The sequence below is a fragment of the Salvelinus sp. IW2-2015 genome, linkage group LG30 (assembly GCF_002910315.2).
Source record: "Salvelinus sp. IW2-2015 linkage group LG30, ASM291031v2, whole genome shotgun sequence".
Lineage (NCBI taxonomy): Eukaryota > Metazoa > Chordata > Actinopteri > Salmoniformes > Salmonidae > Salvelinus > Salvelinus sp. IW2-2015.
Genome location: NC_036869.1, coordinates 19851429 through 19877232, shown reverse-complemented (window position 1 = coordinate 19877232; position 25804 = coordinate 19851429). Strand labels below are relative to the sequence as shown.

Below are 25804 nucleotides of genomic sequence, written 5' to 3'. Positions count from 1 at the left end.
ACTGCCAGGCAGGTCCACCTCTGTCCCTTGGAGTGGAGGACAACCTCCCCTGGCTCTGCAACAGAGCCTTATCTCAGAAATGATGATCCCTCACCATCCACACCCTTTGGTGCATCTCATCAGTCTGGGCTCAACACAGCATGTTTGGAAGCAACTGCTTGGCTTGGGGACTTTGCATTCGCTAAATAAAACAAATAAGTCTGTGCTGCGCTCAGCAGGACACGACGTTGTGGATCATTCAGATATAAATATATTATGTAGAACAAACATGTACTGTATATCTGCTACACACAATAATTGCCTACTGAACTTGGCCCTGGCTCAGAGTCAGATGAGATCTAACAAAGTGTTTATTTWTTTTATTTTTTTWATTTACCCTTTATTTAACTAGGCAAGCCAGTTAAGAACAAATTCTTATTTACAATGACGGCCAAACTCGGACGACGCTGGGCCAATTGTGCGCCGCCCTATGGGACTCCCAATCACGGCCAGTTGTGATACAGTCTGGATTCGAACCAGGTTGTCTGTAGTGACGCCTCTAGCACTGAGATGCAGTGTCTTAGACCACTGTTAACATTTCTGAAAAGTAGGTATAAATGTGTCACTGGCACTTTTAATCGTCGTCGTCATCATCAGGTTATGAATGTTTACTTTTTACCCACCTTTTTAAACTTCAACACCTTCTTAGTGAAAACAAGGCAAAGCAGTCTAAGTGACAGTAACTGAGAGAGAAGTGCCTCGGTAACAAAGGAAGCTGGGGAGAGGACGTCCTGTCCGCTGGCATTTAGCGTGATTAATATTATCATTCCGCTATATGTATTTCTTACTTTTGTTTTTCTTTTGAGTGGCAGCCCACGGGTACAACAGGATATATACACTAAATGTACAAAACATTAGGAACAGTTGCTCTTTCCATGACATACAGTAGACTTATCAGGTGAATCCAGGTGAAAGCTATAATCCCTTATTGAGGTCACTTGTTAAATCTACTTCAATCAGTGTAAATGAGAGATTGGAGTTGGTTAAATAAATATTTTCAAGCCTTTATACAATTGAGACATGTGAGACGTGWGCCATTCAGAGAGTGAATAGGACAAGACAAAAGATTTAAGAAAAACAACTTCTGATTTTTGGTGAATGGACAAGACAAGAGATTTAAGTGCCTTTGAACGGGGTATGTTAGTAGATGAGTGTGTCAAGGACCGCAATGCTGCTGGGATTTTCACACTCAATAGTTTCCTGTCTGTATCAAGAATGGTCCACCACCCAAAGGACACCCAGCAAGCTTGACACAACTTTGGGAAGCATTGGAGTCAACATGGGCCAGCATCCCTGTGGAACTCCTTCGACACCTTGTAGTCTATGCCCCGATGAATTGAGGCTGTTCTAAGGGCCAAATGGGGGCTTGCAACAATATTAGGAAGGTGTTCGTAACGTTTTGTACACTCAGTATATATTCACCTACTCAAAAAGAGCCAAAGGTTAGTTGAATTTTCAATGTGTTAGCATTATGCTTTCAACCATCTAAAAGTACAACCAAATTCCAATGAAAAAACAACRTCTGATTTTTGGTTTAGTTGTTACCCAAATGTCTATCACTGCGCTTTTAACCCTTTAATGTGTTATCACTGTGCTTCAACTAATAGCAGAATAAAATGACCTGGATTGGAGTTGAGATTACATTAAAAGTACATGGTGCAAGTGATCAATGCCGTTCGAGATTCTTCACAGATTTTAACAGCAATTGTGAAGATCTCCACAGACCTGCAACGACCTATGCATGCTATCTTTATATGATTACATGAGAAGACATTCATAGTTACAGAAACCTCCAAATGTGGCCATGGATGTATTACTCATTTTAAGGTTAAATTAGTTTGCAAGATAACCTTAACTTTAGGCTATTTACTACTGTATTACAAAAGTAATATTGAATTGTGTTTGGTTGACAATGAAACCAAATATCAACATTTAAAGGAGATGTGTCTACTGCTTGGATAGTTCCATCTGAGTCACTGGCCTAAATTTAGATTTTGGGTTGAGTTTGGGAGGTGAAACCAACAAATAATTGAACTTGTCGACAAGTTAATAGGCAATTTATTGTATTTATCTTCTGCTTCCATCTGTGCCACAGACTTACATGCTGATTTTGTCCATCCACACCAGATGCGATCAGGACACGCAATTTGAAGTATCAAAACAAACTCCAAACCAACTATATTAATTTGGGGACAGGTCGAAATATCCATGAACATTCAGCTTGCTAGCTTTCTGTTGCTAGCTAATTTGTCCTGGGATATAAACATTGGGTTGTTATTTTACCTGAAATGCACAAGGTCCTTTTTTTCTGGAACTTTGTAAAATTTKGACCCATTTTGAGTCACACAAAATTGTGTTTTCTCTACTCCAACAATTAATCAACAGATAAAAGGGGAAACCTAGTTCGTTTCTAGTAATCTCTCCTCCTTTGGTCTTCTACTGTGGACTTTATATGGCGTTTGACAACCAACTTTACCTGGAGTGTGAACCTCAGTTCATCTGTCAATCATCACATGGGTATATGCTCCTAAAAACCAATGAGGAGATGGGAGAGGTGGTGCTTGCAGTACGTCAAGCGTCAAAAATAGAACGAAGTGCTATTTTAGCGCCTGGCTACGCAGATGCTCGTTGACACGTGCGTATGTATACATTTATTTTGCAATGCTCACGCACGCAACTCAGGCGGTGTGGTCAGCATGTTAGTCTGACTTTAATTCCACTTTGTTTACAAATGTAATTAAATAAATATTTGATATGTTCGATTCACGTCTCCATCTCAACCAAAAATCTAAGTTAAAGATTAGACAAAATCAAACCCAACTTTAAATGCACTTTAAATCAAGTTTGATTTGATTTAGTCCTATTCTTTCACTTACTGTACATTTTTGGTTGAGATGGAGATGTGAATCCAACATAACAATTATTAAGTCAGTGGCGCAGATGGAACTATCCAAGCAGAAGATAAATCTCCTTCAAATGTTGATATTTGGTTGCATTGACAACAAAACCCAATTAAGGCCCATTTAAAACCATRTTAGAAAGATACAGCTGGCTCTATGGTTTTGCTTGATTTGTGTTTGTCTAGTCTGGATCTGTTTTTTTTCTTTTTTCTTTTACAGAGCTCAATTGTATTCTGTCTGCACCCTCTTAGAAGTGTTTTCATTAAGTTCCATACTTAATTTGCCCAGTTGTCATACTAATTCAAGTGGGAATGGGCCTGAAGTAAGCTATCTGGCTCCTCTGTCATTATCTTCATCATTTATACATGGTATGCATGTGTCAAAAGCAGCCTTCTAAAATCCAACAGCAACCAACCACAGAGGCAGGCCAAAGTACAATCAAAGGTGCTTTATTATAAATTCAGTTTTGACAACAATGACAATACACACTATCACTACGGCCCTATTGGAAAAATGTAAGGGCTAGGATTTAGGAGTCAACAATTGGAGTCATACTCGCCACACTGGAAATAAGCTATTTCCTTTAGTAATTCTGTTGATAGCGTTGTGATTTGTCTCTTTTTCCCCACAGTAGGTGAACAGCGGAGAGGAGCAGCAGCAACGAGGTGGATGTCCGTTGGTCGAGAGGTCCCCGGTCCGAACGCCGTGCTAAAGACGAGTTCCAGTTCCTTCTAACTCTAGTTCTGGGGCGAGTTTAGCAAATAATTTGGGGAGGGAAGAGGTGATAGGGAATTGGCAACAGCTGTTTCAATGTCACTTTAGTACATCATACGAGCAAGCAAAATGGTCCTTGCGATTCAATTCGATTTCACGCGTGAGAATGTAAGGAACTAAGTGAAAGGCAATCGTGGTAAACAACACACAGCATATATGATTAAAAGGCACTCATAAATATGCATGATATCAAATAATAAGACATGCTGATATGTAATATAAAGAAATTTGGCCGACTATGCTGACTAATACTAATCATAAATAAACTCAAGTGCTGTTGGAGACCAAAAAGTATGATCAAAATCAGCTGAACTTTCAAAACAAATGTTAACACATTAACAAACTGAAACTTTTTGGGACTCTCTCAATCAAATTGTTTCCCAGAACACCTGAGATGGGCCAGACAGTGTTTTCAGAACCCTTTTCCCATTAAGTAAAATAAGGAGACTGAGAAGGAGAGAAATGGGGCCCATCTGAATCTTCTGAGCAGGGGAGCTACAGAGAGGGCAATAGTCAACTGTTATTTCTTCAGCTGGGGGAAGATAAGGGGGATGAGTCTTTCCTGTGCCAGTGGGCCCAGCGATAGGAGAAGGGGAACCGGGCTTGGCCACACATGATAAGCCCAGCCATGCCATTCTGTGGGCCTTATCATGCATACCAGCACGCCTCGATAGTTAGTCCTATGCCAAAGGAGTTTTTATTATGACATCAGCGTCAGCATGTCTGCCTGCATTTTAAACTGTGTTGGTGTGTGTCAATTACGGGGGGGATCTGTATTTAAAACATTCTATTAATTTGCTTGATTTCCAGAAGACCCCTTAATGTCAACTAAACCTAATTGATATGAGGTAATAATTTGAACACCATTTGGTCATGTGTTCTGAGGGGTAAGTGTGGCTGCAATAGTATAGGAACAGCCACATAGTGTGCATTGAACTCACATGGGCTTCCCTGGCACTGACATGGAATCTGGGATGAGGGAAGTGGAAAACCTGTTGGGATCTGCTTTCCTAGTTTCTAGATGTTTCTCTTAAGATTCTCGGCAAGCGGGTAGAGTGGGCAAGATGAGGATATGCAGAAATGATGCCTCTCCCTTGAGCTTGCTTGTTAGACATTTTTAGAAGAAAAGAGAGCGAGAGAGAGAGAAAGGAGGGGCATGTGATGTGTGTGAGATATACAGTTGAACTCGGAAGATTACATACACTTAGGTTTGAGTCATTATAAAACACATTTTTCAACCACTCCACACATTTCTTGTTAACAAACTATAGTTTTGGCAAGTCGGTTAGGACATCTACTTTGTTCATGACACAAGTAATTTTTCCAACAATTGTTTACAGACAGATTGTTTAATTTATAATTCACTGTATCACAATTCCAGTGGGTCAGACGTTTACATACACTAAGTTGACTGTGCCTTCGAATAGCTTGGAAAATTCCAGAAAATGATGTCATGGCTTTAGAAGCTTCTGATAGGCTAATTGACATAATTTGAGTCAATTGGAGGTGTACCTGTGGATGTATTTCAAGCCCTACCTTCAAACTCAGTGCCTCTTTGCTTGACATCATGGGAAAATAAAAATAAATCATCCAAGACCTCAGAAAAATAATTGTAGACCTCCACAAGTCTGGTTCATCCTTGGGAGCAATTTTCAAATGCCTGAAGGTACCACGTTCATCTGTGGGACCACGCAGCCATCATACTGCTCAGGAAAGAGACGCGTTCTGTCTCCTAGAGATAAACGTACTTTGTTGCGAAMAGTGCAAATCAATTCCAGAACAACAGCAAAGGACCTTGTGAAGATGCTGGAGGAAGCAGGTACAAAAGTATCTATATCCACAGTAAAACAAGTCCTATATTGACATAACCTGAAAGGCCGCTCAGCAAGGAAGAAGCCACTGCTCCAAAACCGCCATAAAAAAGCCAGACTACGGTTTGCAACTGCACATGGGGACAAAGATCGTACTTTTTGGAGAAATGTCCTCTGGTCTGATAAAACAAAAATACAACTGTTTGGCCCTAATGACCATCGTTATGTTTGGAGGAACAAGGGGGAGGCTTGCAAGCCGAAGAACACCATCCCAGCCGTGAAGCACGGGGGTGGCAGCATCATGTTGTGGGGGTGCTTTGCTGCAGGAGGGACTGGTGCACTTCACAAAATAGATKGCATCATGAGGAAAGAAAATTATGTGGATATATTGAAGCAACAACTCAGACATCAGTCAGGAAGTTAAAGCTTGGTCGCAAATGGGCCTTCCAAATGGACAATGACCCCAAGCATACTTTCAAAGTTGTGGCAAAATGGCTTAAGGACAACAAAGTCAAGGTATTGGAGTGGCCATCACAAAGCCCTGACCTCAATCCTATAGGAAATTTGTGGGTAGAACTGAAAAAGCGTGTGGGAGCAAAAYGTGTCACAAATCGTGAAAATGTTCTCAGTAAGATTGCTCAGGTTGCTCAGATTTGCTCAGGTCACTCAGGTTCATGTCACATCTGACTCATTAGTGGTGGTCACATAACAGGAAGATCCTAGAAAACAGTTAGCATGCAGGATGCCAAAGGCGGGTTTGACCTTGATCCAATTGATCTGGTCTAACTTCAAATAAAGTGCAAAATAAAGTTATAATTTGTTACTTGTTTACTCTTGCACATGATCCAAATCACAATCAGAATAGATCCCTTTACAAACACTCATTCCATAGGTTTTCCTTCCATAATGGAGCCCCAGTCAGTTTCCAACGGAAGCATAAAGTGGCGCCAGTGCCACTTGCTTCCTTTCATTCATTGGTCTGAGATAGCATAACAAAAACTGCTAACAGATACCCTTTCTGGGCTCTCAAGCTCTCATCGCACGTTGAGGTATCCATCAGGCCTCACGCAAACTAGGCCCCTCAAATAACAGTCACTTGCCAATGTCCTACACCTTATGTCAGGGAGTGGTATATCACTCTGAACGATAGAGGAAGGAGAGGTGKAAACACGGGGAGCACTTTCTCCAATCTGGAGGGGTGTGGGGTCACAGACAGTGGTGTCCTATGTCACCACTACGTTTCCCTGCATTGTAATGTCTGGGKTACCTCAAACCCTTGGGCCTGTACAGTATATCTGGGCCCCCTGTTTCATTGTGTTTGACCTGCACTTCCCAAGAGTGGAAGTGGGAGCCATTCTTTGGCCATTGTTCTCTGAGAGAGATTGATGGATATGAGCTCAACCTTCGGCCCCGAGATGGAAGAAATAGGAGGAGGAAGAGTGTTCAGCAACGAGAGTTCTGGATTTCACCTACGATTTCAGTTAATATTGATGTTAAGGGTGTTGGTATATCAATCAAGTCTAAAAGTCACCAGGGGCTCACGTAAAAACAATGTTTCCATTTCCTTACGAGAGAGACCCTTTAAAAAGACTGCCCATACCCAATCACGCCCCTTGACAATATGCACATTCGACAAACACACATTTAGATAGTGTTCCAAATCCTACAACAGAGGAAATGGTATAAGAGGGAGTGAATCTAAACACGATGCTTTGCAAGGCGTTCCCCCCCTATCCCTGAGTGTAATCAAGTCAAGCAACAATTAGCATCTCTCGCAGAGTGAACAATCTTAGCTTCACCAGAATTTCAAGAATGCATTGTCAGTGTTGGGATGAGACTTAACCTGTTTAAAATGTTAACTACTATGTATGTATGTCACTCTGAACAAGTCACGTGTCAACACATTGTCAAGTTCTTTATCTTTATGATCTGAATCATTTCATTGGCTTCATTACTCAACCATACATTAAAAGCCTAGACCTTCTCGTGATGTTGTCGGAGACCTGTTTCTCTCCTTACATGTGAGGAATAGGCCTACCGATGGCCCAAGTGTAAAGGCACATTTCTCGACAACACTCGTTTCTCATGCAAAACACAACATTCAGATTCTGTGAGTGAGTGCAAATTGCTATGTCCACAAAAACGTCTGGAATGTGCATGAAGGGGCAAATTCGCAAACATGTCAGGCCCGATATGTGGACACATGAGAGATGCCTAATGTCATTCCAGATATCGCGTGAGAGCATGTTATTTTCTCTCGCTGCAGCGCTCTGACCCCCCCCCCCCCCCCACCCTCAATAATGAATAAGCCCCACTGAGTCTTTACATCGTCTTATCTGAGGCTCTCTGGGTAATCTGACACAGTCGCTCACCAGGCCTGACAGTCATATGGAAAAAATTAGGGGGGGGGGGGGGGCAGCATTCCTTTTTTCATTACTATAAATCTGTTTGCCATTACACTGTTTCTTTCTGTCCTAGGAACTAAATCCATACACTTCACTCAGGAATGGCTTGGTCAAGCACAGGTCAATCACTCATGCTGTCGTATCTCGGTGGCATGGCAAGCACTGCATTCTGGGAACTGTGGTCTTTGATGTGGGAGAGCGTATGCAGGGTGGCCCCTCTCTGGAAGAGCATACGATCAGCTCAAGGATTATCACACTCTGGACGTTAGAGCAGAAATTGATAGCATGGTCCCAACTCCTGACAATGACCATTGGAGTTGGCAAGACAACACAGACCGATCTCTATAAATTGACACACACTGTGGTAGACAATAAACATGTATTTAAACGTTTACTCTATCATTTCCAGAATAGATTTGAAACTACATAACACTTTGAGTTTTGCATTGTGGGAAAATGATTTCACTCCTCCCTGCATCATAGTCTACTGAACTTTGTAAACATGTTTTTTTTKGGGGGGGGGGAAACAATTACATTGTTCTAATTGATGGTTCTGTAACCAGATATACATTATGGAATGTGGAAGGTCTTCCCATTGTTTTTCAGTAAAGCTACCTTACATTCTTTTCATAGCAAACACAGGCTAACTGCCATTTAATTTTCATAGCAACCTTCGCATGCAGTAAGAATAACCACTTAATTTACTGAACTATTTAGTCTGAATTTGAGGTTTGTATTGAATGGCAACACCCCTGGCTCCTCCTTGTCCCCCAGACAGTTTTTTTAACAAATCCTATTCAACTGCTGATGAAAACCAATACAATGCATACAAAATACAATATTCATATTATTTCTACTGTAATTACGTTTCATTAGATGAGGGTATATGTGTAAATATAATAATGAGAGAACAACGCTTCCCAACTTTCTCTTGACTTTGAGTTGGAAATGTCCATTAATTTCCCATGTTCAGACTGATGCTACGATTTTTCTCAGCAGCTTAGTATGCAAGGCTAGAGCCATTTTGACAGTTGTGAGATTTTGGTGAGAAGATTTGAAGCAAAGCAGAGAGCATTATGGGCCTCCATCCTTATCCAGGAGATCACAGAGGGCCCATATGTATACTGTACATCCGAGTGCTGCCTCATTTAGCAATTAGCATACCGCCTAACCACTTACATCTGGAAAAACATTCACAGAAATGATTTATGTCTGACAATCTATACAAAATGGTATGTTTTCTGCAATTTCTGCACTCAGCAGGGAATTAACCTACTTTATTCACAGGCCAACCCAAACTCCAAAGTGTAAGACAACATTGTTGTACTGTACATACTTTCGTTGGAGGTTTAACACGGCCCATTAATTATGACATTGACACAAACATTTTCTCCCTTAAATATGGTGATTACCATACTGCTCCACTACCGACATGCTACTCCGACAAATCTCTCTACATCCTGTGCATTAAAAGCCCACTCCGCATGTCATTCAAGTCAGGATGTTTTTTCCCCTTGTTTTTTCTCATCCTGGCTTTCTGATTTCGATGGGAATTCCTGGATTGCGTTTATAGTTTTTTATTAAGATGTGCCGATAAGGCAGCAAGGCCGCAGATTGATTGCTGCATGGAGCCGCATGAGGAAAGGGTGGGGTGGGGACCCTCAATTAGGCCTCATTTAAAGAAGCCTGCGTTAGTTAAAGCAACTAGAGCATCGCTGCAGGGAGGCCTCTGTTTAAGAGGCGTCTCGGCATCAGGATCCACAACAGAGGAAGCTGTTGTGAAAGCCACTATGATCTTTGATCCAAGAATAATATCCCACTGGGCACAGAAGTTAATTCAACGTCTATTGCACATCGGTTCAACGTCATTTCAACAACTTTTATTCAACCAGTGTGTGCCCAGTGGGATGACGTTTATTTCTGTTTGATGGAGTGAATTTTGTATCTCACAGTCAAATGTTAGAATAAAGAGCAAGCGACGTTTAACGAGGTGGATGTATAAGAGAGAATTCTCAGCTGAAATAAAAAGCGATAAAGCAAGGATGAACCTCAACTCAAACACACACTACCCACTGGGCACAAACTGGTTGAATCGACATGGTTCCCAWGTCATTTCAACCAAGTAAAGTATATGTGATGACGTTAAATCAACGTGGAAAACTGATTTGGATTTCTAAAAGTCATCAACGTAAGGGCATTTAGTCTTTTTTTCACCCAGCATTTAAACCTAAATCCAATTACATGGTAACATGAACATGGTAATCTTGGATTTCAAATTGGATTTACGTCAGTTGACACCTCAGCCAAATGTAAATCAAAACTATACGTTAAACTGACGTCGGTGCCCAGTAGGTAGTCTTAGAATGTGCTACGCAAAGAGCTGAAAACAAATACTGTCGTTTACTACTGTTCAAGTGCACATTTCAAAGTAACAAGAAGAATGGGAGCTTATCGCTCACATGTCATTTCCGCAACGAACTAAGATTTAGATTGTGCTTTTGTTATCTTTGTAATTGAGGAAACTAGAAAGTAAGGCAAAAGATGCTTTAATCTCATGGTGTGGGAAAATAGAAGAGATCCCTCAACGCTATGTAGTTTATCTGAACTAAGTCCCCTCCTCCACCTCAGGGAGAGAGACTGGCATCCATTGCTAGTGTACCCATGAGTTTAGCAGTCAAATTGCAAGGGTAAGAGGCTGCAAAACTCTTCTATCGATCATATGTCTATAGCCACAACGCAACAAGCTGTAGCCTATATTTGACACGCATGCTCCCCAAACCACAGCCTTCCCAACTGTAGGCATACCGGTAACTACCAAAATAAAGGAAACACTTGAGTTAACAAGGGATACAAAGTGTATTATGGTGTGGGGTGCATTTTCCTGCCATGGTTTAGGTCCACTTGTAGAATCTATGCCAAGGCCAACTGTAATGTATGGTGGAGGGAGCATCATGGTTTGGGGTTGCTTTGTTGCCAAAGGGCCTTGACAGGTTGTTATCATCGCCGGAAAATGAATTCCCAAGTTTATGAAGACATTTTGCAGGAGAATGTAAGGTTATCTGTCYGCCAATTGAAGCTCAATAGAAGTTAGGTGATGCAACAGGACAACAACCCAAAAGACAGAAGTAAATCAACAACAGAATGGCTTSAACAGAAGAAAATACGCCTTCTGGAGTGGCCCATTCACTCCTGACCTCAACCYGATTGAGATGCTGTGGCATGACCTCAARAGAGCGGTTCACACCAGACATCCCAAGAATATTGCTKAACTGAAACAGTTTTGYAAAGAGGAATGRCYCAAAATTCCTCCTGACCGTTGTGCAGGTCTGATCCACAACTACAGAAAACATTTGGTTGAGGTTATTGTTGCCAAAGGAGGGTCATCCTGTTATTAAATCCAAGGGTTCACATACTTTTTCTTCCCACTGTRTATATATATAGACTACATGTATAATATATACACTATATATTTCCTTAATAATTGTATTTGTATTTTTTACTGCCTCTTGGTCTCACCACGTGCCTGGGCCCAGGGGCTTCAGTCCTGGTAAGCCCCTGCATTAATCTGGCCCTGGATATACTGGTACTGTATTACCATGTAAGAACTGCCATTGCTGGAATATTGTCTTGGGATAATGGTTTAATATTGTACGTGACTTGGTTCAGAAGGGCTCGAATTCCCTCCAGCTGCCTGGGGTATTCTTGCCGACGAAGTGCTGGGGAGTCACATTCTATTGTGCACTATAGGATGTTATATAGTAGCAAATTGTATGTATACCTCACTTAAATAGCATGTATGTCCCCTGCTATATAAACAAGACGCTGGCTTACGATTGTTCTTGATTACCAACATCAAACATGTTGATTGCCCGCCTGCATAGGCCTTCCTCCTAGTCCCCTTATCAGGTTCTCTACTGCTCCCCTCCAGCCTGGGCCACAGGAAACTAGAGCTAGGGTCACCTTTAACGGGGGTGAGGTCGTGTGTGTGAGTGGACGGCAGGCGGAATCTTTATGCTCAGAGGCACCCAGTATGTCCTCCGCATCACTCCCGCCGTGCACGCCACTCTCTTGTTCCATCACMGGCATTCTGAGGAAAGCGTGCTGGGCCCGAGCTATTACTATCCTCCACAGGTTATGCGTGACTCCTTGTAGTCTTTCTAGGAAAAGACAGGGCCCCTCAAGAAATGCAAGGAATTTTTTGGGGTTTAGGTGTTCACTGAAGAGACAAGATGGTCATGTTCAAATGATATAACCTATTTTCCCCTCGAAATACCACACATTTATACCTGTATGCTTTACAATCACTCTTTTGAACAAAATGTACGTACTCCATGCATCTGTGGGGTACAGCCTTCACCACTATCAAACTATGGACAGCATCCCACAATTATACATTATACAGCACATCATTGCAAAGTGGCCTAATTTCTACAGAAGGAAACCAAGTGAAACAGAAAGGCATCGACATACCTTCAAGCCCACATATAAGCCTACCATRCGCATTCATTTTTGGGCGTAGTCATATAGTTGTAGTCCTTGCTCATATCTCAGCTGAAAGGGTTTAGCACTGGGCCTGTTGATGGTAAGGTAACTCTGTGAAGCATCAGCATGCCGAGCGTGCAAGAGAAGGCCTGGTTTGTGATGGATAGACTTGGGGTTGCTCTCAGGGAATGGGTCGAAGCCGTTCCCCTTATAGACCTGCTTCAGATACAGTGCAGCGCAGAGCTCAAAGTTATATATTTGTCATATGCCGAGGAAATGTCATATGCCTATGGCCTCTCGATAGACTCACACTACATACAAGTATGTGTGGCCATAAGAGACATTGCAAGAGGTAACTAATTGGTAGCAAAATAATCTTGATGTCTCTCTCCCTCCGTCTCTAATAGATACAAAGGGATAAGGGTGAACAATTAACCCAGGTCATTGTAAATGTTAACTTAACATTAACGTATATCGTTGATAATGTGGAACGTCAAGCATATATTCTGTTTTAAATTCCCAGCCTCTGAAGTTTCTAAACCATAAAAGCCTTTCTATCTGTCCATTGTCTTCTCAGCCCTATGGCAGCTGCAATGGGCCATCTTCATGACATGCTCCTTCTTCTTTCACACTGCAAGCTTTGGTAGCCCCAGCCACTAGGCCTTAACTCCAACATGAAGCTACATAAGACTATTWTTTAAAAATGTGCAGTGTGCTTGTTAAGGGGGCTGCACAGTTCTCCACTCCACTCTTCAGTCAAATGCTAATAACAGTTATATCCACAGTATGGTACATGTATATAGTGGTAATAGTATTGGGAGTACTTGTAAGGGTCTTTAGGTCATGTAGTAATTCTATGGTGGTAGAATCAACAATTATATGAGAAGCAGCAGAAGTAGTAGACATGCTCTTAATTCAACGACAATATAAAAGTAGCACCAGTAGTTGTGATATTTTGCTGATGCACAACATAGACCCCTGCAGCTCCACTCCAATGCTAATCTAGATGGACCTTTTTTGCAATTTCCCTACAGGACTCCAGACTAATGTTTTCCCCTGGTGGCATGGTGCCACTAACTTTTTCAGTTGGTGGTGCCAGCCAATGATTTGGTGGCATCCGAAAATGTTATATGTGCAGCGCCACACAATATAATACATTTGAGTCATCATCTTACAAAGACATTATAAAGTCATTCACAATGCTTTCTTAAGAAGTGTAATATAATACTGAGATGGTATTCAATACATACGTTGTTACATCTAACATGTCTAAGCAGGAATGCATGATTCAAAATATTTTTATTTGCAACCTAATCCAGTGATTGTGATGATTTTGGGTTGACAATGAGGCWATTTTTTAATTTTCCTGTCAAAATAGGGCTCCAGATTTGTTTTTTTATACACATTAATTTGCTTTCATCTTTGTGCAGTAATATTATATACAGTATACAGTGCCTTGCGAAAGTATTCATCCCCCTTGGCGTTTTTCCTATTTTGTTGCATTACAACCTGTAATTTAAATAGATTTTTATTTGGACATACACAAAATAGTCCAAATTGGTGAAGTGAAATGAAAAAAATAACTTGTTTCAAAAAATTCAAAAAAACACAAAACGGAAAAGTGGTGTATTCACCCCCTTTGCTATGAAGCCCCTAAATATGATCTGGTGCAACCAATTACCCTCAGAAGTCACATAATTAGTTAAATAAAGTCCACCTGTGAGCAATCTAAGTGTCACATGATCTGTCACATGATCTCAGTATATATACACCTGTTCTGAAAGGCCCCAGAGTCTGCAACACCACTAAGCAAGGGGCACCACCAAGCAAGCGACACCATGAAGACCAAGKAGCTCTCCAAACAGGTCAGCGACAAAGTTGTGGAGAAGTAAAGATGAGGATTGGGTTATAAAAAAATATCTGAAACTTTGAACATCCCACTTAGCATCATTAAATCCATTATTCAAAAATGGAAAGAATATGGCTCCACAACAAACCTGCCAAGAGAGGGTCGCCCACCAAAAATCCCCGACCAGGCAAGGAGGGCATTAATCAGAGGCAACAAAGAGACCAAAGATAAAGCTCCGCTGCAAAGCTCCACAGCGGAGATTGGAGTATCTGTCCATAGGACCACTTTAAGCTGTACACWCCACAGAGCTGGTCTTTACGGAAAAGTGGCCGGTAAAAAGCCAATTCTTAAAGAAAAAAATAAGCAAACAAGTTTGGTGTTCGCCAAAAGGCATGTGGGAGACTCCTCAAACATATGGAAGAAGGTACTCTGGTCAGATGARCCTAAAATGTAGCTTTTTGGCCATCAAGGAAAACGCTATGTCTGGCGCAAACCCAACACCTCTCATCCCCCCGAGAACACCAACCCCACAACGAAGCATGGTAGTGGCAGCATAATGCTGTAGGGATGTTTTTCATCGGCAGGGACTGGGAAACTGGTCAGAATTGAAGGAATGATGGATGGCGCTAAATACATGGAGATTCTTGAGGGAAACCTGTTTCACTCTTCCAGAGATTTGAGACTGGGACGGAGGTTCACCTTCCAGCAGGACAATGACCCTAAGCATACTGCTAAAGCAACACTTGAGTGGTTTAAGGGGAAACATTTAAATGTCTTGGAATGGCCTAGTGAAAGCCCAGACCTCAATCCAATTGAGTATCTGTGGTATGACTTAAAGATTGCTGTACACCAACAGAACTCATTCAACTTGAAGGAGCTGGAGCAGTTTTGCCTTGAATAATGGGTAAAAATCCCAGTGGCTAGATGAGCCAAGCGTATAGAGACAAACCCCAAGAGACTTGCAGCTATAATTGTTGCAAAAGGTGGCTCTACAAAGTATTGACTTTGGGGGGTGAATAGTTATGCACGCTCAAGTTTTCTGAGTCTTATTTCTTGTTTGTTTCACAATAAATATTTTGCATCTTCAAAGTGGTAGGCATGTTGTGTAAATCAAATGATACAAACCCCCCCCAAAAAATATATTTTAATTCCAGGTTGTAAGGCAACAAAATAGGAAAAATGCCAAGGGGGGTGAATACTTTCACAAGCCACTGTATGACTAGTTCAATTGGTGCTAATTCATCACCTGAGGAAGTGGAAACTCAAAACACATTAGCTTGATTGCTAACTCTAAATATAACACTTACTGCTAGTAGCCATGTATTAATCTAACGGCAAATGTAATGTCCTAAAAAAAAAACGTTGGCCCCGCCCTGTTCACGTCCCTCGCCAATGCTTACATCGCCCAATGGTCCCTTGTCCACTTTGCTCATCTTCCATTGGAATTGAATGGCTTTCCATAGTTTTATCGCCCATCTTCAGTTAAGATGCACTCTTAGAGGCTAGCTCATTACAGAAGTCGGCCCCAGCGAAACAGGCAGGCACAGTGGCAGGGCAAACACTTTTATTACAGGAATCATGAGGATAATGCACTTTACTGTTGAACAAATTCACGGTTTTATCGGCCCAACAAATAAGATGTTTTGTTTGAGGTGACCAGGTATAATTGTGCAGCTTGCACCAGTGCGACCAATTAAACATTTAACTTGTCGTCTGGTGCCCTACCTTATGTCCTTAGTCTCCCAACACACCATTAGAGTCTATAGAATGTCCACTAGCTAAAGCACAATGCTTTAGGGTGGGGTGTGCAACTTGTGAATCACTCCTCCTGTCCATTCTCACTCCACCAAACATGCGGTTTATGAATCACACAGGATTACTCAAAAACAGACATAGGGGTTATGCTCTCTGGGGGGAGCTAAGATAAACAATGTCAGGCAGAGGTTTCTGTGGGAAGGAGTGTGGGCTGTAGACCGTTATAGGAGAGAGCGCCATAACCTCCCGCCCTCCTAAAGAAGGCATCGGTGGGATGCGTCACAGTCTTGAGTAAAGAGGGGCAAGATGGCCTGGTCTTTTTCCATCACTGCAACGGGATCTCTTGTTTCTACTCAGGGCCTCAGGCACCACCACGCAACGCTCAGCACAAGAATCCYCCAGAAAAAAAACACTGATTACTCAAAAACAGTAAAATGGTGAAGGGTCACAAAAGCTGTGTACCCACTGTCCAGAACACTCCGGGAATCCTGTTCAAGATTATTGAAAAACAATAGAATGTTGTGGGTGATCATCGGACATTCCACACAGAGGCATGTGGTACTTTAAGAGTGCGTGCCAGGGGTGAAAACTGAAAACACTACCCAACTTTTCGTGGGGGAGATAAGAAGTTGGTGCTTCAAGTGTCAAGTAATATAATTAATCAATCATGCAGACCCTTGCATGAGTTAGGGAGGCAGCTGCAAACACAGACACTAAGGGGGTATTCAGTAAACAGGGGTGTGATATCCTTGTCTCAGTATGTAAAAATGTAATAAAATGTATGCACTCTACTGTAAGTCGCTCTGGATAAGAGCGTCTGCTAAATGACTAAAAATGTAAATGTAAATGTAAACTTGTTTGACAAAATATGAAGAGTTGGTTAAAGAGACTGAGAGCATTGGTCTTTACAATTCTAGATTATGTTGCTAACAGACAGTGCTAGTATTTAGATCTGACTACGTACCCAACTTAAATATTGTTTATTAAAGAGTGCAGACGGCTACCCATTTATTCTGCAACACAACCAAACCATGTCAGCTCCAAACCCTTTTATTGGGAAAAATAATGCTTTGAGATGATAACACTCTCCAAACTTAGAAAACACAATTACGAACACAATCCTCTATGCATTACTGGTTCTGAGGCTCACCATTACGGTTCAAGATAGCCCCAGTTTACCTGCCTCCAAGCATCTCAGTGCACTGCACATATTCAGTCACATAACTAATTAATTTGGGACAACTGCAAATCTACAGCTGTGGACAATACAGTGCCTTCAGAAAGTATTCACACCCCGTGACAATTTCAACATGTTTTTGTGTTTGCTTTCCAACAGACACTGGGAGACAAATTCACCTTTCAGCAGGACAATTACCGAAAACACATGGCCAAATATACATTGGAGTTGCTTACAGTTAATGTTCCTAAGTGGTCTAGTTAGTTTCCTCTTAAATCGGCTTGAAAATCTATGGCAAGACTTGAAAATGGCTGTCTAGCAATGATCAACAACCAACTTGACAGAGTTTGAAGAATTTGTGCAAATATTGTAAAATCCAGGTGTGCAAAGCCCTTAGAGACTTACCCAGAAAGACTCACAGCTGTAATCGCTGCCAAAGGTGAGTCTAACATGTATTGACTCAGGGGTGTGAATACTTATGTAAAATTAGATATTTCAGAATGTTGTTTTCAAAGCATTTGCAAAAATGTCTAAAAATATGTTTTCACTTTGTCATTATGGGGTGTTGTGTGTAGATGGGTGAGAAAATAAATACATTTAATCAATTCTTGAAATCAGGCTGTAACGCAACAAAATATGGAATAAGTCAAGGGGTATAAATACTTTCTGAAGGTACTGTAGATAACAGTTGGTAGTAAATAGTTTGTAGTAAACAAACACATTGTAGATCTGTAGATTTCTGTGTAAAGCCATTGATTTTGGAACTGTAAAACTTACAAAGATCCCAGGTTAACCTCTTTCACTGAGAGCCCATCACAGCTGTAAAGGTATGTCTGTCATGACCCTGAAGAAAATAGTCCATTAGGCTAATCCTCCATCATCCTCCCTCCTTTCTTTGATCCATTCCCCYTATCATCTCCCCTCAAACCACCTCACATTTTCACTTTCACTCTCCTAGGCCAAGCTATCTCTCCTAGAAAGATATACCGTACTGAGTAAACTAGGTATATCAACTAAACGTCAGGCTTCAATGTGAAAATCATTGTCTGTGCATTGTAACTTGCGTAATGTCACGGCACGTGGGCCCCTAAATGAAGCGCCTTTTGGGCTAATGACTTGTTTATTTTCCACAAATCTGCGTTTTACGGTGGCTTGTCAGTGAACACATAAATTACTTAATGGCTTCCCTGGAATGTGTTCATAGAGTTCACAGAGAGGCTAGATTCAGATAAAAAATATCTGCCTGTTGTTTTTTGTGGCCTTTTTCTCCCAACCAAAGCAATAGACATCGGCTAAGCTGTTTCCATAATAGATAGTACATACTACAGAGGTTTTTAAAAACTACTCTTATACTGTGTACTACTACTATTTAGTGGAGTCAGTGTTCATGGCAATACAATACACTTAGCAGGGTTGGGTAGTAGTGGATTACATGTAACAGGGAGCACGTAACCAGAAAATAAGTMTTTTGTATTTTATTAGGATCCCCATTAGCTCCAAACAGAAATGAAATATTGCATCATACAAAAACATACACAAAAACATACACATTTACATGGCTACATCTACATTGCTACATTATTACACTAGATTTTTACAATACTACATTACATTTATAAGAATAATGTGTGTGTAGAGTGTATGTGTGGTTTTACTATCCTTCTGGGATCCTCACAAGGATAGTAAAACAAGGAACATTCGAACAAGTGGGGACATTTCGCCAGTCCCCACGAGGATAAAGGCTATTTTAGGCTTAGGGGTTAAGTTTAGGGTTACAATTAGGGTTAGGTTTAGAATAAGGGTTAGGGGTTAGGATTTAGGGTTAGGTTTAGGTTTAGGGGTTTGGGGTTAGGTTTAGGGAAAATAAGATTTTGAATGGGAATCAATTGTTTGGTCCCCACAAGGATAGTAGATAGGATAGTAGGATAGTGTTTTTGTGCTCGTCTCTTCACAGTCCGCGTTGTGCCGTGAGGGGTTCTTTCAATCAGATTGTATTGCTAGCTTGAGTTACCTGAGGTGGGAGAGAGTTCCATGTAGTCATGGCTCTATACAGTACTGTTCRTTTCTTAGCCTCTGTTCTGGACTTGGGGACTGTGAAGAGACCCCTGGTAGCATGTCTTGTGGGGTATGTGTAACACCTGACGACTAGGGTTACCTAAAATTTCTCAACTACCAGACTATGCCAGTTCCTGTTTAATGAGGGGGGATATCTTAACCAGTACATAAGACACACAGGTTTGTGACAGGCCACCTTTGAGTTGGGTCATGAGCAATACAAATGGACCAGACAAMACTTTATCATTTAAAAAAAAAAGATTACAAAGAGGTTAAAACCAACTGGCAATCTTCTTTCTTCAAGCCAGTATCACGCTACACAGAAAAATAAATACCTAGGACAGTGATGGGCAACTCCAGACTCCGGGGGCCTGATTGGTAACACACTTTTCTCCTGGCCGCAGCTAACACAGGGCGAACTATGTTAAGGACAGATGCCACTACGAGCTAGCTCCAACTAGAGCTCCACAGCTCAAACCTTTGTAGTTTGGACCGACAACTTGCATCTTGTACTCCAGCGCCACGGACGTGCTCCTGCTCCCCGCATTGCCATAACAGAGGTGCTCGATCCCGAAGACAGGTGCACCACAGGTTATAAAGTAGGCAGAGGGCACAAACTGCAATGAAAGAGACAGTAGTTTAGGGGATGCTCCAATCACAGAGTAGGGTGGTTAAAAAGTTCAGACAATTAAAACTTCTTCGGGATCGGTGTCCCTTCCACGGGACGGATGAGCTAACGTAGGCTAATTCAATTAGCATGAGGTTGCAAGTAACAAGAACATTTCCCAGGACATAGACATATCTGATATTGGCAGAAAGCTTAAATTCTTGTTAATCTAACTGCACTGTCCAATTTACAGTAGCTATTACAGTGAAATAATACCTTGCTATTGTTTGAGGAGAGTGCACAATTTTGAACATGAAAAGTTATTAATAAACAAATTAGGCACATTTGGGCAGACTTGACGCAACATTTTCAACAGAAATGCAGTGGTTCATTGGATCAGTCTAAAACTTTGCACATACACTGCTTCTATCTAGTGGCCAAAATCTAAATTGCACCTGAGCTGGAATAATACATTATGGCCTTTCTCTTGCATTTCAAAGATGATGGTGCAAAAAAAATACAAAAGAATGGTTGGTTTTTTCATTGTATTATCTTTTACCAGATCTATTGTGTTATATTCTCCTCCATTCCTTTCACATTTCCACAAACTTCAAAGTGTTTCCTTTCAAATGGTACCAATATGCATATCCTTGCTTCAGGGCCTGAGCTACAGGCAGTTAGATTTTCGGTATGTCATTTTAGGTGAAAATTGAAAAAAAGGGTTTGATCCTCAAGGTCCCTGTCATTTCTCTTTGCTTATTTGAGCTGTTCTTGCCATAATATGGACTTGATCTTTTACCAAATAGGGCTATCTTCTGTATACCACCCCTACCTTGTCACAATACAACTGATTGTCTCAAATGCATTAAGAAGGAAAGAAATTCCACAAATTAACTTTTTCATTAACACCTGTTAATTGAAATGCATCCCGGGTGACTACCTCATGAAGCTGGTTGAGAGAATGCCAAGCGTGTGCAAAGCTGTCATCACGGCAAAGGGTGGCTACTTTGAGGAATCTCTTTAGCACTTTTTTGGTACATGATTCCATATGTGTTATTTCATAGTTTTGATGTCTTCACTATTATTCTATGTAGAAAATAGCAATAATAAAGAAAAACCCTTGAATGAGTAGGTGTGTCCAAACTTTTGACTGGTACTGTACATAAATGCCTGGTATTATATGACGCTGTACTTACTATAAAGTCAGACAGCTTTAGTCATTCATAACACATACATAAAGGCTTAACAGCTGAAACAAATAAACATTAAAAGCATGTTTAAACCATACAATTACTTTTATTTGTMCATTTTTAAAACAATACAAAAACATTAAGTTTAATACATTTCAGCAATGCAATTACATTGAACATTACACAGGGCTGTGAATAGGTGTAGCTTGTGCCTGAGCTGGCGGGAGAATGGTTTTTGCCTCTCTTCCTGCCAGAGGTACTGCATGTTGGTTCCAACCTTAAAAGTAACAACAAAGAAAGTTAGCAGGTCTGTTAGAAAATGTCTTTGTCACACCATCTGGACAAGGGCATTTCTGTGCCAGAAACTCTAAATGGAAAGATGTATTTAGCTGGACCTGCTGGCTAGCTACATTTCGGCTAGCTAGCAATTGCTGTGAAGTCACCGAAATTGTTTGAAATAATGAATGAGGTAGCTACAGTATGTAATTTAACTCAACACTTAACTACTACAAACTAATTGAAATTACAATAAATAAAGGTTAACTTACTTGTTTTTCGCTGTCCAGTGGCAACACGAGTGGGGCATTTGATTTGTGAACATATCACATAATCAGCGTCTTGTCAGCAACACTAAAAAAGTACTTCTGGGTCTGGTCACGGAATTTAGAATATTTTCAAAATAAAAGTCCCACAAACTATCAATAACCATTCATGATATATGAAAAATAATTGTCTAAATATGAACAATGATTCATATACATATATATATGGAAAACAGATTGACTTAGAGCAAGAACTATTCTGGGTGCCGCAGTAAAGTATTGTAGGTCATAGTCAGTAGGGTCTGTAGAATGTATATATGGTGAAATCTCATGGGGCCCTGAATAATACGGCGTGTTTCTGGCCTTTTACTCCACCCATTCCATTGGCGGCCAAATCACATCACATGTGTGCTTAATGCACTACAGAAAACCCGCTAACCAAACAACAGTGCAGGGCATGCTCACGGAATTAAAGGGCAACTACACTGAAAAATAAAAGTTTCTTACATTTTTCCCAGACCTCAAAAGTCATCCCCTGATGTGCATAAGCATTGTTGTGAACAAAGAAAATCAAATTGAGTTGTTTTTCTATTAAGAAAGTGTGAAAGAAATCTGTGGTTAACCAAAATTTGGGTGGGGAAATCTGAAACCTGGAAAAACAAAACCAAGAAATTGGAATTTGGGGAAAAAACTGAAGTAGGCAAAAAATAAATACATATTTTTAAAGGCCCTACCCTTTATTAAGCGGTGCTTATGCCACCCTTTATAAAGCACAGGTTTATGGCATATTTGACATAATTGGTTTATAAGGGCACAGGGCAAGACCCAGCTGCAGACAAGGGAGGCAGATGGTTCAAGTCTCTCATATTTATTAGTATCCAAGGGGGTAGGCAAGAGAATGGTTGTGGACCGGCAAAAGAACATAACAAGGTCAGAGTCCAGGAGGCACAGAGTGGCAGGCAGGCTCGAGGTCAGGGCATGCAGTATGGTCAAGCAGGCGGGTTCAGAGTCAAGGCATGCAAGGGTCAAAACCGGGAGGACTAGCAAAAAACAAAAAGAGGAAAAAGCAGGAGCACGGAGTAACACGCTGGTTGACTTGACAAAACAAGGCAAACTGGCACAGACAGACAGAAAACAGAGGTATAAATACCCAGGGGATAATGGGGAAGATGGGTGACACCTGCAGGCGGTGGAGACAAGCATAAGCACAGGTGAAACAGATCAGGGTGTGACAGGGTTATGTCACATTTGACATTGGTGGTTATGACACATTTATGAGCCCTTTATAAAGCATGACACATGGTTATAGATGGTTTGTAACAGATTTATGTAGTGTTTAGGAAGGCTTTATGAAGGCTTTATAAGCTGCATGTCGTTTAAAGCGGGACCCTCCCATTGAAAAAGCATTGGCTCCATTCAACATTTTCAGACACAAAATCACAAAAGTGATTGATCAATATAATGAATGCATATGGTAATATTTCATTGTCACTAATTACATTTTCCTCTTTAAATGTTTGTCCCTTTATGCTGTAGCACCCATTTCTAAACATTACAATTTAGAGCCTCTCTTTTACCAATGTGGCACATTACTCTGACAAACAGGTGGAAACCAAGATGGCTGCTCCCTCTTGCTGTTCTCCAACCATAGAAGAACTTGACAGAGGAGGGGGTAATAATATCCCTCAACATGTGGAAGCGATTTCCAACAGGTCTGGGAACAGGTCCACTGGGTTGAGCTCCAAGAACAACAGAAACGCGTAGCTGGCAGAGTTTGAATACATATACCACTCATTCATAAGACTCTTTAGGCCTATTGACGGACCCATGCCCAGTGGTAATTTGGTAGAAGGCCTCGGGTTGTTTGCACAAACAGGACCTTTACTGTGGGAACCAGTCACAGAGGGATAAAGTGGGGGTACAAACTTAAGTGGAACAGCTTGAGTGTGGGAGGAAGGTTGGCTATGGGAAAGGCTGCATTGGGAGAGATACTGTGCGTAATCCAAATTCGGTAATGCACTTTCTTAACACTGGCGTGTGTAATGCATTAACTTATTAGGCAAGACTTGTCAAATGACTCCTTAAAATATTGAGTGTGGGAGGTTCGCTATGGGAAGGCTGCATTGGGAGAGAATTAAAGTTGGATAATGCACTTTAACACTGGCATATGTAATGTATTTTTAGGCAATACTTGTCAAATTACTCCCCTTAAAATGTATTTTTTTAAATTTCATAATGATCCTGATAAAATAACAGGCATGCTTGTGCAGAACATTTACTACATAGAGAGACATAACATTATACTCCTTATTAGACATTATAAAGGCTCATATATGCTTATAACAAGTTATTAAGCATTCTACCTGTAAATGTCTACTCTGATTAGTTGTAATAATGGCACACAGTAGGAGGAGAGTCTGGATTTCAATCAAATCTACACTGCATTGACACTRGCCATGTGTCACAACATGTGTATTTAAATAAATACATTTAGATTCATATTAAAGTGTATATTTGCACAGCACATGATGAGAATTTTTTTTGTCTACCGTTTGACTGGATTATGCCTCAACATAACATGACATTGCAATTGCACTTGTGATCCGGGGATAAACACATTGACTTAGATACACTATATATACACAAGTATGTGGACACCCCTTCAAATGAGTGAATTTGGCTATTTCAGCCACCCCCGTTGCTGACAGGTGTATAAAATCGAGCACACAGCCATGCAATTTTCATAGACAAACATTGGCTGTAGAATGGCCTTACTATCAGAACTCAGGAGAAGACCCAGATGCAGACAGCTAGAGTCACAGATGTTTATTTACCCAAACAGGGGGCAGGCAAAAGACAGTTCAAAGGCAGGCAGAGTTCCGTAATCCAGGGCAGAGTCAATAAGGTACAGAACAGCAGGCAGGCTCGGGGTCAGGGCAGGCAGAGGTTCGCAAACATGTCAGAGTCAGGCAGGTACAGAACGACAGGCAGGCTTGGGGTCAGGGCAGGCAGAATGGTCAGAACCGGGGAAACTAGGAAACAGAACTTGAGATAGCAGGGAGACTGGAAAACACGCTGGAAAGACCTGACAAGACAAGCCGAAATGGCAACAGACAAACAGAGAACACAGGTATAAATACACTGGGGATAATGGGGAAGATTGGCGACACCTGCAGGAGGGTGGAGACAAGCACAAAGACAGGTGAAAYAGATCAGGGTGTGATACTTACTGAAGAGCTCAGTGAGTTTCAACGTCAGTTTGTCAAATTTCTGTCCTGCTAGAGCTGCTCCGGTCAACTGTAAGTGCTGACATTGTGAAGTGGAAATGTCTAGGAACAACAACGGCTCAGCCGCGAAGTGGTAGGCCACACAAGCTCACAGAACGGGACCGCTGAAGCGTAAAAAAATAGTCTGTCCCTGTTTGCGACACTCACTTCCAAGTTCCAAACTGCCTCTGGGAGCAACGCCAGCACAATAACTGTTAGTCGGGAGCTTCATGAATTTGGTTTCCATGGCCGAGCAGCCGCACACAAGCCTAAGATCACCATGCACAATGTCAAGCGTCAGCTGGAGTGGTATAAAGTTTTCCACCATTGGACTGGAGCAGTGGAAATGCATTCTCTGGAGGGATGAATCACGCTTTACCATCTGGCAGTCAAAASAACGAATCTGGGTTTGTCGAATGCCAGGAGAACGCTACCTGCCCGAGTGCATAGTGCCAACTGTAAAGTTTGACAGAAGAGGAATAATGGTCTGTGACTGTTTTTCATGGTTCCTTTTGATAGGCCACTTAGTTCCAGTGAAGGGAAATCTTAACGCTACAGTATACAATGACATGCTAGACGATTCTGTAATTCCAACGTTGTGTTGGCATGACAATGCCCCCATGCACAAAGCGAGGTCCATACAGAAATGGTTTGTCAAGATAGGTGTTGGAAGAACTTGACGAGCAGGTGTTCGACGAGCAGGTGTTCGACGAGCAGGTGTCCATATACTTTTGGTCATTTAGTGTATCACCCAAATACACCAGCATGACTCTGACAGTGACAAATTAGTTGAAAAAAGCTCATTAGCCATTCATCTCATGTCTCTGTCACTGGCCGGGTGTCATTACTGTGTGTTCTGCCAAAGTCTTGTTTTGCCCCCTCTTTTATAAAGAGTAAACACCCAACAGTGAGGAAACCCATCCCCATGAGCAAAGTGAAGAAAGGGGAGTAT

General features: G+C 41.4%; 1 long non-coding RNA gene across 1 annotated transcript; it reads right to left on the bottom strand.

The window, feature by feature from the left end:
* Positions 1-18652: 18652 nt before the first annotated feature.
* Positions 18653-25689, bottom strand: LOC139023280 (uncharacterized). Its single transcript, XR_011474417.1, has 2 exons — positions 24817-25689; positions 18653-19864 (listed from the first exon to the last, which is right to left on the bottom strand). It is a non-coding gene; the product is annotated as an uncharacterized lncRNA (long non-coding RNA).
* Between the last annotated feature and the right edge of the window lie 115 nt (positions 25690-25804).